Below are 14,613 nucleotides of genomic sequence, written 5' to 3'. Positions count from 1 at the left end.
AGTATTTCAAAAACTATAAATAGAAAGAAGAAAACATAAATATATATTGATGTATTACAAATAAAACTTCTAATGATTTCTTGTGTAGAAATAAAAGTTAAGTTATATGTGAATAAACATATCCATCAATATATGGATATATATGAAGTAATACCTCAATATAAGACAATATTTTGTCTGGCAGTGATGTGTGACTATAACCCCTGTCCTTAGGAAACTGAAACAGGAGCATGACAAAGTAGCAGCAAGTTTTGGCTCCATAGTGAGACCTTGTCTCTATAATAAAAAGTAAAAATGATTTTTCCTTCCATATTTAAATCTCTGTTTGCCTGTATTAATGTTAGAGGTGAAAATTTCAGTATTTTGAGATCTAAAATACTTGGAGGCTATATTTACATGTTCAGGAATTGCTTAAATATCCACTAATTGATCCTCTCGAAAATAGTTTGATAAGGATAAAAATATTTTATAGAATAACTCTAGATAGAAGAAATAGAAAAAACATGCATATAGAAAAAATACAATCAAATTGTCTTCGGAAAAGCTAATAAATTTTGCAGTGTTGTGAAGCTGTGTATCACCATTGTTGCTATGGCATATGGATTAAAGTTTCAAAGCAATTGATGCTTTCCATCTGTCTTTAATGAATTTTTCATACAAATGGCATTGGTGAGCCTTGAGAAATATGTACCTCTGTTATAATTAGAGTTAATAAGAATTAAGGAAGTAATTATTGAAATTGAAAGAAGTTGCATTTCTTATATTGCCAAGATGGTTTTTTTCCTTTAAGAAAATGCATTCATATGGTTAAATTCAATATGACACTTTTAGCAACAGATTTTAATTGTAAGATATATAATTGCACACACATGACGTTTTGTTGGGTTCTTGGTAGAAAGTACATCAATGAATTTGGATACCTGAGAATCCCTTTCAACTTTAGTTGTGAAAGCAAATGCTTTACTAAACAAAGGACAAGCACTCACAGGTCCATCAAGTAGATATTATGGCTTCTAGTTTTGTGTCCCTATGGGATTCTTTTTGTTCTGTCTTATTCTAGTTTGCTTTGTTTGATCTTATTTTATCTTATGATTGTTCTTTAGTCGCCTGTTTTTTTTTTCCTCTAAGGAGAGACAGAAAGGGTATAAATTCAGATAGGGGAGGAGGTAGGGAGACATTTGGAAGACTTGGAAGAAGAAGAAACCATAATCAGAATATATTGTATGTAAACTATCATTTTCAATAGAAGAAAAAGACTGGAATTAAAGAAAAAGGAAAAGAAAGATTAACATAGTTCCCAGGTTATGGAAAAAATTAATTTTCTCACCTTTACTATTTTCAGCATAATTAAAATTAGATTGTTTATGGTATCCTTCATTTCTAGGAAGAATCATCTCATATGGAATAGTGCAGCTTTCATGAGGAGTTGCCCTATGGTCACAGAGGGTCTTTCACATGACAAAAACAGACTTCTTGATATAAATGTTATTGTCAGAATCAATTTGCATTATTAAATACTATACATTGTAATCAGGCTACGATGTTTAAAGTTATACTTATCCATACTATAGTTTCATCTTTTCCCTCTCCCACTTTTCTTTTTAAAAATTATGACAATATATTTTAGTGAGTTGTACATCAGAATGATTGATTTCTTCAATATCTTCCCTGTATGTTTTTTTACATGTTGACATCAGAACTCCCTGTCTACTTTAATACACTCCTACAATGTAATAGAAATCCAGTCATGCTGTTACTTTAAATGACAAGGAGAGGAAAGAGAAAGAAGTTCAGGAAGCAATGGAAGGAGCCTATGTAGTCAGAGACACAAAAGTTTAGGAGATTTCAAAAACGATCAGCCAAACACACATTTTCAAGGTAATTCTAACTAATGAAATAACTTAATTATAAATTCAAAGACTAACAATAAGATCTTTAACTTCTTTGTGAACAAGAAGAGGTATTAATTATAAGCTGTTAAAGGTATAGATGATTGAATAATCATGATATTTCTTCTATTGCCTTCCTAAAAATATAATAAAGCGGATAAAAATAAGAACATTCCTAAAAATAAAATAAGCTGGATAAAAATAAGAACATTTTTTTCATTCATATCTAGTACATAGAGATACTAGGTTATAAAAGTTCTATTCATATCAAGTTGAAAAGGTGGTTTCTTTCTTCTTGTTGTATTAACCCTGAATATAAAAAGTGTATCAGATCCTGTATAACAGAGTTCTCAACTTCCTTTCTGCTACATTGTAAAATTCTAGAACCAGGAGGGAACACTGATGAATACTAAGTGTTCCCTCTTTGCAAACTAGAAAGGAAATCAAGCATTGTGGTCTACAGCTAAGTAAAATATGATTTTTTTTAAGAAGAAAAGTTGGAAAGGAAAAGATGGAACTACAGAATGCATAAGGTAGAATAATTCAATAGTGTATCCCATTACCAATGTATAGTACTTAATTCAAAGTGATTCTGATGCTTCTCTGATTGATGGATTATGATTTGGCAAAAACATCACACAGTGGATGGATCACTGAATACATACATATATATATGTATATATATGCATATACATTAATTTCTTAATGTTGACATCAGAACTCCCTGTTTAATAATAAATTAAAATATTAATTTTTTATTAATTTTACATATCAATCACAGATCCCCCTCTCATCCCTCCTCTCGTTCTCCACACCCCCACTCCCGCCTTCCATCCCCCTCCCCACATTCCCTTCTCCAACAGAGTAAATTTTCCCATTGGGAGAATAGCTGAGCCTGGAACATTCACTTGAGGGAGGACCAAGCCCCTTTCTGCTTTATCAGGGTAGAGCAAGGGATCCTACCATAGATAATGGGGTCCAGAAAGCCAGTTCATGCACCAGGAATAGATCCTGATCACACTGCCAGGGGCCGTTGAAACAGACTCAGCTACACAACTGTGTCCTGTATGCAGAGAGTCTAGTCCAGTCCCATGCAGGTTCCACAGCTGTTGGTCTAAAGTTCATGAGTTCCTTTGAGCTTGGTTCAGTTGTCTCTGTAGATTTCCCCATCATGATCTTGACCATCCCTTGCTCATATAATCCCTCTTCCCTCTCTTTGACTGGACTCCTGAAGCTCAGCCTGGTGCATGGTTGTGGATCTCTGCATTTGCTTCCATAAGTTACTGGATGAAGGCTCTATGATGACAGTTAGGGTATTCACTGATCTGAATGCCAGAGTAGGCCAGTTCAGACACACTCACCACTGTTGCTAGTAGTCTAATCTAGGTCTTCCTGGGGAATTCCTGGGAATTTCCCTAGCCCCAAGTTTCTTCCTTACCCAATAATGTCTCCCTCTATCAAGATATCTCTTTCATTGCTCTTCCACTCCCCTCAGAAAGACCATCCCATTCCCTCATGTTGTCATCCTCAATTCCCTCTATTACACCTCCTCATCCCCAGTTACTCATTGGGATCTCCTCTGTTTCTCCTTCCCAAGGTGATCCATACATCCCTCTTAGGGTCTCCCTTGTTTCCTAGCTTCTCTGGAGCTGTGGGATGTAGCTTGATTATCCTTTGTTTTACATCTAATATTCGCTTAGGAGTGAGTACATACCATGTTTGTCTTTCTGAGTCTGGATTACCTCACTCAGTATGATATTTTATAGTTCCATCCATTTGCCTGCAAATTTCATGATGTCATTGTTTTTTACAACTGAGTAATACTCTAATGTGTATATATGCCACATTTTCTTTATCCATTCTTCGGTTGAAGGGAATCTAGGTTGCTTCTATGTTCATGCTATTTTGAATAATGCTGCTATGAATATAGTTGAGCAAGTGTCCTTGTGGTATGCTTGAGCAACCCTTAGGTATATGCCCAAGAGTGGTATCATTGGACCTTGAAGTAGATTGATTCCCAATTTCCTGAGAACACCATACTGACTTCCAAAGTGGCTGTACAAGATTGCGCTCCCACCAACAGTGGAGGAATGTTCTTGTTCAGCATCTTCTCCAACATAAGCTGACATCAGTGTTTTTGATCTTAGCCATTCTGACAGGTGTAAGATAGGATCTCAGAGTCATTTTGATTTGCATTTCCCTGATGACTAAGGATGTTGAGCAATTCCTTAAATGTTTTTTGGCCATTTGGGATTCTGCTGAGAATTCTCTGCTTAGACCTGTAGCCCATTTTTTATTTCAATTGTTTGGTATTTTGCTGTCTAGTTTTTTGAATTCTTTATATATTTTGGAGACAAGCCCTCTGTCAGATGTGTGGTTGGTGAAGGTCTTTTCCCATTCTGTGGGCTGTTGTTTTATCTTATTTACTGTGTTTTTTGCATTACAGAAGCTTCTCAGTTTCAGGAGGTTTTATTTATTAATTATTGCTCTCAGTGTCTGTGTTACTGGTGTTATATTTAGGAAGTAGTCTCCTGTGCCAGTGCTTTCTATGTTACTTCCTACTTTCTTCTCTATCAGGTTCAGTGTAGCTGGATTTACGTTGAGGTCTTTGATCCACTTGGATTCAAGTTTTGTGCATGGTGATTTTTCTGGATCTATTTGCAATCTTCTACATGTTGACATCCAGTTATGGGAGCACGAGCACTATTTGTTCAAGATGCTTTCTTTTTCCCATTGTACAGTTTTGGCTTCTTTGTCAAAAATCAGATGTTCATGGGTTTAGGAATTAATGTCAGTATCTTCAGTTCCATTCCATTGGTTCACATGTAGATTTTTATGCCAATGTGAAGCTGTTTTTATTACTATAACTCTATAGTAGAGCTTGAGGTCAGGGATGGTGATGCCTCCAGAAGTTGCTTTGTTGTAAAGGATTGTTTTGGATATCCTAGGTTTTCTGGGTTTCCATATGAATTTGAGTATTATTCTTTCAAGATCTGTGAAGAATTGTGTTAGGACTTTGATGGGGATTGCATTGAATCTGTAGTTTGCTTTTGGTAAGAGGGACATTTTTATTATGTTGGTTCTGCCTATCTTTGAGCATGGGGGAGCTTTCCATTTTCTGATATCTTCTTCAGTTTCTTTCTTCAAGGCCTTAAAAGTTCTTCTCAGTGTCATACAGGTCTTTCACTTGTTTGGTTAGTTATTCCAAGGTATTTTATTGTGAAGGGTGATGTTTCTCTGATTTCTTTCTCAGCCCATTTATCATTTGTGTATAGGAGGGCTACTTTTTTTTTTAAGGTAATCGTGTATCCTGCCACATTTACCAAAGGTATTTATCAATTGTAGGAGTTCCCTGGTAGAATTTTAGGGTCACTTATGTAGACTATCATATCATCTGCAAATAGTGAAAGTTTGACTTCTTCTTGTCTTATTCCTGATTTTAATGGAATCACTTTGAGTTTCTCTCCATTTAATTTGATGTTGGCTGTCGGCTTGCTGTAAATTGCCTTTTTTATGTTTAGGTATGTTCCTTTTATTCCTGATCTCTCCAAGACTTTTATTGTGAAGTGGTATTGGATTTTGTGAAAAGCATTTACAGCATCTAATGAGATGATCATTTTTTTTTCTTTCACTTTGTTTATATGGTGGATTACATTGACAGATTTTTGTATGTTGAACCATCCCTGCATCTCTGGAATGAAGCCTACTTGATCATGATGGATGATTTTTTTATTTGTTCTTGGATTTGGTTTTGCCAGTATTTTATTGAGTATTTTTGCATCAATGCTCATGAGGGAGATTGGTTTGTAATTCTCTTTCTTTGTTGCATCTTTGTGTGGCTTGGGTATCAGGATAACTGTAGCCTTATAAAATTAGTTTGGCAATGTTCCTTCACTTTCTATTGTATGGAACTTTTGAGGAGTATTGGTAGTAGCTCTTCTTTGAAATTCTGGTAGAATTCTGCACTGGATCCATCTGGCCCTGGTTCTTTTTTTTTGGGCGGGGGGGAGACTTTTAATGACTGCTTCTATTTCCATAGGAGTAATAGGTCTATTTAAGTTCTTTATCTGTTCTTGATTTAATTTGGGTATGTGGTACCTATCAAGAAAATTGTCCATTTCTTTTAGATTTTCCAGTTTTGTGGAGTACAGGTATTGGAAGCATGACCTATCGACTCTCTGGATTTCCTTGTTGTCAGTTGTTATGTCTCTCTTTCATTTCTGATTTTGTTAATTTGGATGCTCTTTCTCTGCCTTTTAGTTAGTTTGGATAAGGGTGTATGTATCTTGTTGACTTTCTCATAGAACCAACCCTGTTTCATTGATTTTTGTACTATTCTCATTGTTTCTATTTTATTGATTTCAGTCCTCAATTTGATTATATCCTGGCATCTACTCCTCCTGGGTAAGTTTGCATTTATTTCTTCTAGAACATTCAGGTGTGCTGTTAAGTTGGTAGTGTGAGATTTCTCTAACTTCTTTATGTAGGCATTTAGTGCTATGAACTTTCCTCTGAGTACTGCTTTCATAGTGTCCCATAAGTTTGGGTAAGATGTACATTTATTTTCATTGAATTCTAGGAAGTCTTTAATTTCTCTATTTCTTCCTTGATCCAGTGGTGATTCACTTGAGCATTATTCATTTTCCATGAGTTTGTAGGCTTTCTGTAATTTGTGTTGTTGTTGAATTCTAACTGTGATGTATGGTGATCCTATAAAAGACAGGAGGTTATTCCAATTTTTTTGTATCTGTTGAGATTTGCTTTGTGACTGAATATGTGGTCAGTTTTAGAGAAAGTTCAATGGGAAGCTGAGAAGAAGTTATATTCTCTTGTGTTTGAGTGGGATGTTCTATAGATATCTATTAAGTCTGTTTGAGTCATAACATCTGTTAGTTTCTATTTCTCTGTGAAGTTTCTGTCTGGCAGACCTGTCCATTGTTAAAAGTGGGAGTTGTAGTCTCCCACTATTAGTGTGTGGAGTTTGATGTGCAACTTAAGCTTTAGTAATGTTTCTTTTACATATGTGGGTGCCCTTGTATTTGGGGCACAAATGTTCAGAATTGAAACTTCATCTTGATGGATTTTTCCTATGATTAATATGTAATGTCCTCAATATCTTTTGATTAATTTTAGTTTGAGGACTATTTTGTTGGATCTTAGGATAGCTATACCAGCTTGCTGCTCCAATCCATTTGGCTGGAAAGACTTTTCCCAGCCCTTTACTGCTGTGGGACGGTCTGTATGTCAAATTGCTCTGATTGGTCAATAAATAAAACACTGGTTGGCCAGTGGCCAGGCAGGAAGTAGGTGAGACAAGGAGAGAGGAGAATTCTGGGAAGCAGAAGGCTGAGAGAGAGAGACACTGCAGCCGCCGCCATGACCAGCAGCATGTGAAGACGCCGGTAAGCCACCAGCCACGTGGCAAGGTATAGATTTATGGAAATGGTTAACTTAAGATAAAAGAACAGTTAGCAAGAAGCCTGCCACGCCATACAGTTTGTAAGCAATATAAGTCTCTGTGTTTACTTGGTTGGGTCTGAGCGGCTGTGAGACTGGCGGGTGACAAAGATTTGTCCTGACTGTGGGCAAAGCAGGAAAACTCTAGCTACAAATGGCGCCCAACGTGTTGGCAAGAGTTTCCACTTAAAACCTGAGTAAAAAGATTCTAAAATGGAGCTAAAAACAGCTTCCTAATTGTCTCTCTCAAAGGAGCGGCAGCCTGCCGGTTTGAGCTACTGGCGGGTTCCTAGCGTGCGAGCTTGATCTGCAGTAAGGCGGAAATGAGGGTCTGCAAGTGGCACATTAAGCTGCGTGGTGGATTTAGCCTTTGCTAGTACAAAACAAAAAGAGGTTTCTGGGCTACACACTGCTTGGATAAAAGCATAGACCCAGGATGGCTCCCAGAGCTGGCGGAAAACGTACCACCGCCATGTTGGGAAGCTGAAGTGGGCGGAGCCAGCAGCCACAGCGCTGTTTCAGGCTTAAAAGGCTGCAGTTTAAGCAATAGGCTCAAGGTAATATAAAAAATAAGCCATGTAAAGATGGCTACCACACAGAGAATCTGGATTATGTTCTCTTTGATATTTGTAACTGAAGAAAAACATTTGATTGCAAAAGCTGTTGAGTTATGCCAAAATGTGTATTTTAAAGGTACTTTGACTTCAAAATTTGGCTATAAGGATATGTTGCTTTGGAAAAGAGGCTCTGGTTTTGTTTCCACAGAAAGCCAGAGGCTATGGATTTGTTCCAGATTAAGATACATCAGGTTTGACCAGCCAAGACCACCTGAAAGATCTCTGATGACACCATGACCCAGATGATTTAACATCCAGAATCGTTTCAAGGCAACTGGCTCAGACAATACGGTCTCACGGACTACTCCATGATCCTAAAATTTTCTTTGTGTCCCCATAAGATACAGCGCCCCCCTCCAGCAGGAAGTAGTAAGAGAAGCTACGCCCAAATTCCCAAATATACCAAGCTGACTTTGGAGATGTGTAAAAGTTAAAACCTTCCTTTTAAAAAAAAGAAAGGGGAAGTGCTGTGGGACGGTCTGTATGTCAAATTGCTCTGATTGGTCAATAAATAAAACACTGGTTGGCCAGTGGCCAGGCAGGAAGTAGGTGAGACAAGGAGAGAGGAGAATTCTGGGAAGCAGAAGGCTGAGAGAGAGAGACACTGCAGCCGCCGCCATGACCAGCAGCATGTGAAGACGCCGGTAAGCCACCAGCCACGTGGCAAGGTATAGATTTATGGAAATGGTTAACTTAAGATAAAAGAACAGTTAGCAAGAAGCCTGCCACGCCATACAGTTTGTAAGCAATATAAGTCTCTGTGTTTACTTGGTTGGGTCTGAGCGGCTGTGAGACTGGCGGGTGACAAAGATTTGTCCTGACTGTGGGCAAAGCAGGAAAACTCTAGCTACACTTTACTCTGAGGTAGTATATGTCTTTGAAATTGAGGTGTGTTTCTTGTATGCAGCAGAAGGATGGATTCTGTTTTTGTATCCATTCTGTAAGCCTATGTCTTTTTATAGGTGAACTGAGTCCATTGATATTAAGAGATATTAATAACCAGTGATTGTTAATTCCTGTTTTCTTTTGCTGGTAGTGTGTGGGTGTGTTTCCCTTTTGGGGTATTTGTTGGTGTGGGATTATTGCCTGTGTTTTCCTGGGTGCATCTAACTTCCTTGGGTTGGAGTTTTCCTTCTAGTGCTTTTGTAGGGTTGCATTTATGGATAGGTATTGCTTAAATCTGTTTTTAATCATGGACTATTTGTTTCCTCTGTCTATGGCAATTGAGAGTTTTGTTGGGTATAACAGTCTGGGTTGGCATCCATGGTCTCTCAGTGTATGTATAACTTTTGTACAGGACTCTTTGGCTTTCAGAGTCTCCATTGAGAAGTCAAGTGTTATTCTGATGGGTCTGCCTTTATATGTTATTTGGCCTTTCTCCTTGGCAGCTCTTAATATTTTTTTTTATTCTGTATGTTTAGTGGTTTGATTATTATGTGGCAAGGGGACTTCTTTTTTGGGTCCAGTCAATTTGGTTTTCTAGAACCTTCTTATACCTTCATAGACATTTCTTTCTTTAGGTTGGAAAATTTTTCTTCTATGATTTTGTTGAATCTATTTTCTGTGAATTTTCTCCTTATTATATTTCTATTATTCTTAGGTTTGGCTTTTTTATGGTGTTCCAGATTTCCTGGATGTTTTGTGTTATGACTTTTTTGGCTTAGTATTTTCTTTGACTGACAAATCTATTTCCTCTATTGTATCCCCCACACCAGAGATTCTCTCTTCCATCTCTTCTATTCTGTTGGTTGTGCTTGCATCTGTAGTTCCTGCTTATTTATTCAGGTTTTCTATTTCCAGTATTCCTTCAGTTTGTGTCTTCTTCATTGTTTCTATTTCAATTTTTAGGTCTTAAACTGTTTCCTTCACCTGTTTAATTGTTTTTTCTTCATTTCCATGGCTTTCTTTAAGGGATTTATTGATTTCTTCCAATTTTTTTGTTTGTCTTTTCCTCTTTAAGGGAATTTTTCATTTCTTCTTTAAAGGACTATATCATCTTCTTAAATTCATTTTTAACATCGTTTTCTTCTGCTTCTTCTATGTTGGCATGTTTAGGTCTTGCTGATGTAGAACCACTAGGTTCTAGTGATATCATATTGCTCTTTATGTTGTTGAATGTATTCTTGCATTGGCATCTACACATCTCTTCCTCCAATTGGTACAAGTGGTGTCTGTGTCTTAGGAAGCAGCTGTAGTCTTGGAGGATGGATTGGTTTGGGCAATGGATTGGGGCTTGTAAGTTACAGGGTCCAGTGGTTGATGGATGATAGTCAGGCAGCCTGAAGGAGTCCTGCCTGCTGTCCTGCAAAGGGGGATGCAATGGGTCGGGTATGGGGGCAATGGTTGTACCCCTGGGCCTAACGCATAGAGGCTGGGGTATTGGTTGTAGTATTAAGTCAACTCCACATAGTTAACAGTGAGTTTTATTTTGTGGGGTAACTTACAAGTAAAGGGATATGTTATAGGGTCTGGGAAAGGTGTAGCGCAATCCATCAGTGTTCTCTGGAAAACTCTCCTCGATCTACCTCCAGCATCCAGGATCCCGGAACCAAGAGAGCTGGCACATCCAGATCTCAGGTCTTAAGGGCTCCTGTCTCAGACCCACCTTAGAGGCAGGACAGTTACTGAAGCCTTAATGGGGGTAGTACTTCCAGGTCAAACAGCTACCCACTAACTACATTGGGGTAATCAGCTAGGATAACAAAGACTCACCTCTTGGTCCAGTTGGAGCTGATGGAGTCTGTGTCTCAGGAAGCAGTGCAGTCTCAGAGAATGGGTGGGTTTAGGAGGTGGATTGGTGCTTGTAAGTTACAGGGTCTGGTGGGAGATTGTGGTAGTCGAGTCTGCCTGCAGGAATCCTGCCGGCTGACCTGCAATTGGTTGAACCCCTGTGCCTAAAGCCTAGAGGGTGGGGTGATCAGCTAGGAGAACAAAGACTCACCTCTTGGTCCAATTGGAGCTGACAGAGTCTGTGTCTCAGGAAGCAACTGTGTTCTCTGAAGATACATAAACACTTACAATGTTTAGACTACACTCTAAACATGAACATTAATTTCTTATCACTCTCAACAACATATTAAATGGTACTAAGTTATTTAAAATGGTATCAATCTACTGGAATCAATGAAAAAAGGAAAATCAGAGATAAGAGTGAGTTGAGAGAAAAAAATATGATTAAGGGACTTCAGACTATAGAGCAGCCAAGTGTGCTGGCTCCCTTTTTGCTTTCCTGCTTATTTGTTCATTTTATATTATACAACATGATCCACAGGGGGTTTTCAAAAGTAAGAAAAGTAAGTTAAATTGTGTTTTAAAATTAGGAAAATATGATAATGTGACTACAGTGACACCAAAATAAACAAGGAAAAAGAATGGTGACAGAATGTTGTTCACCTATTTAAACAGATGTCCACACATTTCAGAATTTTAATATTGTTAAGGTTAAAATCGCTTTTCGTTATACAGAAAACGAATGAAAACAAAGTACCCAATAGTACTGTGATGTGGATTCGAAATACTTCCTGCATCAGTAAAGACTTGTTTACCCACCCCACAGCTGCCCTACCAGACACTACTGGGAAGGGATCCTACTTTTAAGAAATGCGCTTAGTGGGAGAAACAGGGAAGTTAGGTCGCTGGGGTGTGACCCAAGGGAGAGTCAAATTGGAAGCCCCTTTCTCTTTCCTTCTGTCAGTCATCAGTAGGGCAGCCTGCTGCTGCCCCATCCATTCACCCCGACAATAAATAACTACTAGTGAAGAAACGGGCAAAACAACTGTGGGCTCAAACCTCAATAACAGAGCCAAGGAAGCCGTTTCCAGTTTTAGTTGATTATCTCAAGTATTTTATCACAGTGACAGAAAGCTTACAAGCATGAAGAGAAAACACAAAGAAAAATGTTTATTGGATAGAGTATTGTGCTTCACTTCTGCTACATATTCTTAAAGGCAAGGTCTGACTCCATTGTCCACGTTCTATCCTTAGTCTTTAAAATGCTGCGGTTCCAGGTAAGGGCCATATAAATCTGCAAATCTGTATCTTTTTTATGGAAAAATAAAAAAAATAACTGATTTTGTCACCTGTATATGTTTTTGCATGAAATATATTCTGGCTGGGATAATTATTGCAAAATAAAAACCAAGAAAATTTATCACTGGTTTTTAAACAATTGAATTATAATTTAATGATTTTTTTCTATGGCAGAGTGTAACTAAGACTAAATCAAATTACGTACAATTATAGTCAGATTTGGCAGTGTTTTCTACCAAGTGACTTGGAAGAAGTCTTCAAGAAAAACTCAAAATGTCCTTGGCATTTTCAGTATTTGCCTCTAGCTTCTAGAATAAAATGAATACTATTTTAAGGGAATTAACATTTATTTAAAGAACATTTTGTCCTCTGCCTCCTCTTCTTCTCCCCACTCTCCTCCTCTTCTTCCTCCTTCTTCTTTTAGGCATCTGTATATACATGGGTATATATAAACAGACATATAGGCATTAATAAAAATAAAATACATCCCTTAAAAATAGTCAATTCTAACAAACTATAAATGCTGAAACCAATAGAAACAAAATAAAAGTGAAGTTGTTTTAAAATAGTATTCTGAAAAAGATTTTTACTTTTTTTTTCTCATTTGAGGATGTTACTTTGACTCTTCAGTTACATGTGTTCAATTTGTAATGTCCAGAGAAGTCAGGATATTAATAAGGGATCATGGGGAAACTCAGAGGAGGAAAACAGAAAGCAATTGCATTAAGGTTTAAGGAGATTAATGGAACTGGCAAGGTTAAAGAAGAGTTGGAGATGAGAGGGTAGGATAGAGAAAATAATTCAGGGAGCGATAAATAATACTAATGAAAACTTTCAAAAATGTCACATGGAAACCTACTATTGTGGAAGTTATATATATGCATACACACAATTTACAAATAAATAAAAATGCCTGTGTCAAACATGGGTTACCTCTTTTGAGTTCCTGTCCAGTGGGCATAGATAGACTACCAAATAGTATACCTATCTCTAGTCCAGACAGTTACCTTCCAGACCCCGATGGTAAGATCCTATTGTTGAAGAAACCATATATTTGAGGAACAAAACATGGAGATGTCAAGAAAAAACTTGATTTCTATGGACTAGTTCTATATAACTTGATGGTTCTACCCATGGTACCAGAGGAGAAAAGTAATTATCAATCATACCCAGCTGTGGAGTCAGCAAGCTATAGTAACATCTGACCTGGCAAGATATGCCCACTAGGGCAGTAGTGGCATGAATATTATGAGAAGAAGTAATTTCATGAGAGTAACTAATTGGATTTTAGTCCTGTTCCACAAGATAAAAGCCATATCTGATATTATTGTCATGCCAAGAACTTGTGACTATATGGGTCATAAACCCCAAGAGAGATCCTATTATTACTCTTCTGTTAAAAAGACATAATATTAAACTGACCCATAATGACTTATCTTTGTACACCTAGGTTAATACACTGTTTAACCCTCATCAAAGAAGCGTCTATTTGCTGTAAAATGGGATTAATCCATAGATCCAGAACTATCCAAAGTACAGGGAAGAAGAGACTATCATATTTTCAGGCCTAAATGCTGAATCTCTGGCTAATGTCTATATCACACCACATCGTTCCAAGTCTCAGAGGTCACTGAGGAAAAGGAATTGGAAAGAATGTAAGACTCAGAAAAATACAAGGAAACCATGTCCCTAGCCACAGTAGGGCAGTCCAATATGGAATCCCAGTGAATGTGATGCCAGGTACAGACTCCATGCAAGCTCAAACCAGATCAGATTCCAGCACAGAATGTGCAAATGTTCAGAATAGAAGTATCACCCTTATATGAGGAACAGTTGAAAACTTCTGGGAGAGAAGGAGATAGAGTGGGATCCAGTGGAAGACTATTCTTCCAAAAATATATGGATAACACAAATTGGACATGGTAGCCAAAAAAAAAAGAAAAGAAAAAGAAAGAAAGAAAGAAAGAAAGAAAGAAAGAAAGAAAGAAAGAAAGAAAGAAGGAAGGAAGGAAGGAAGGAAGGAAGGAAGGAAGGAAGGAAAAGAAAAGAAAAAGAAAAAAGAAAAGAAGAAAAAAGAAAAAGAGTTCACAAATTCAGGCAGGTAGGGAAAAAGAGATGGATCTGGGAGGAAGTGGGGTAGGGTGACTATGAGCAAATGAGCAAATCACATGTATGAAATCCTCAAGGACTTAATTAAAAAAGAAAAAAATATGTAATAAAGAAGTAAGTTTTATTATTTAGAATATCTTAGCTTTCAAATTCTTTAAAATTAAAAAACGATATAAAATCCTTGAAATGCTATAGTTTTAATTTTTTTGTATTTGTGGCTAGCATGTTTAACTTTTTATAATGTTTGAGATTGTAATTTAATTACAATATTTCCCCCTTCCATTTCCTCCCTCCAATCCTTCCCATATACCTCTCCCTGCTTTCCTTCAAATTCATCTAATATATATACATATATTTTGGGGAGCAGAAAGATCCTTATGCTCATAGATAAGCACTAGGGAAACCAGGAATGTTAAACACACAGGCTTATCTCTTCAGTGAAAGAGACATATATCCTGTTTTCTGGTGAGAAGCCTGGGAATGGAGGTGGCTAATAGCCTAGATCTTTGCAC

Source organism: Peromyscus maniculatus, chromosome 9 (genome assembly GCF_049852395.1).
Source record: "Peromyscus maniculatus bairdii isolate BWxNUB_F1_BW_parent chromosome 9, HU_Pman_BW_mat_3.1, whole genome shotgun sequence".
Taxonomy (NCBI): domain Eukaryota; kingdom Metazoa; phylum Chordata; class Mammalia; order Rodentia; family Cricetidae; genus Peromyscus; species Peromyscus maniculatus.
Note: the sequence above shows the minus strand (reverse complement) of the source record.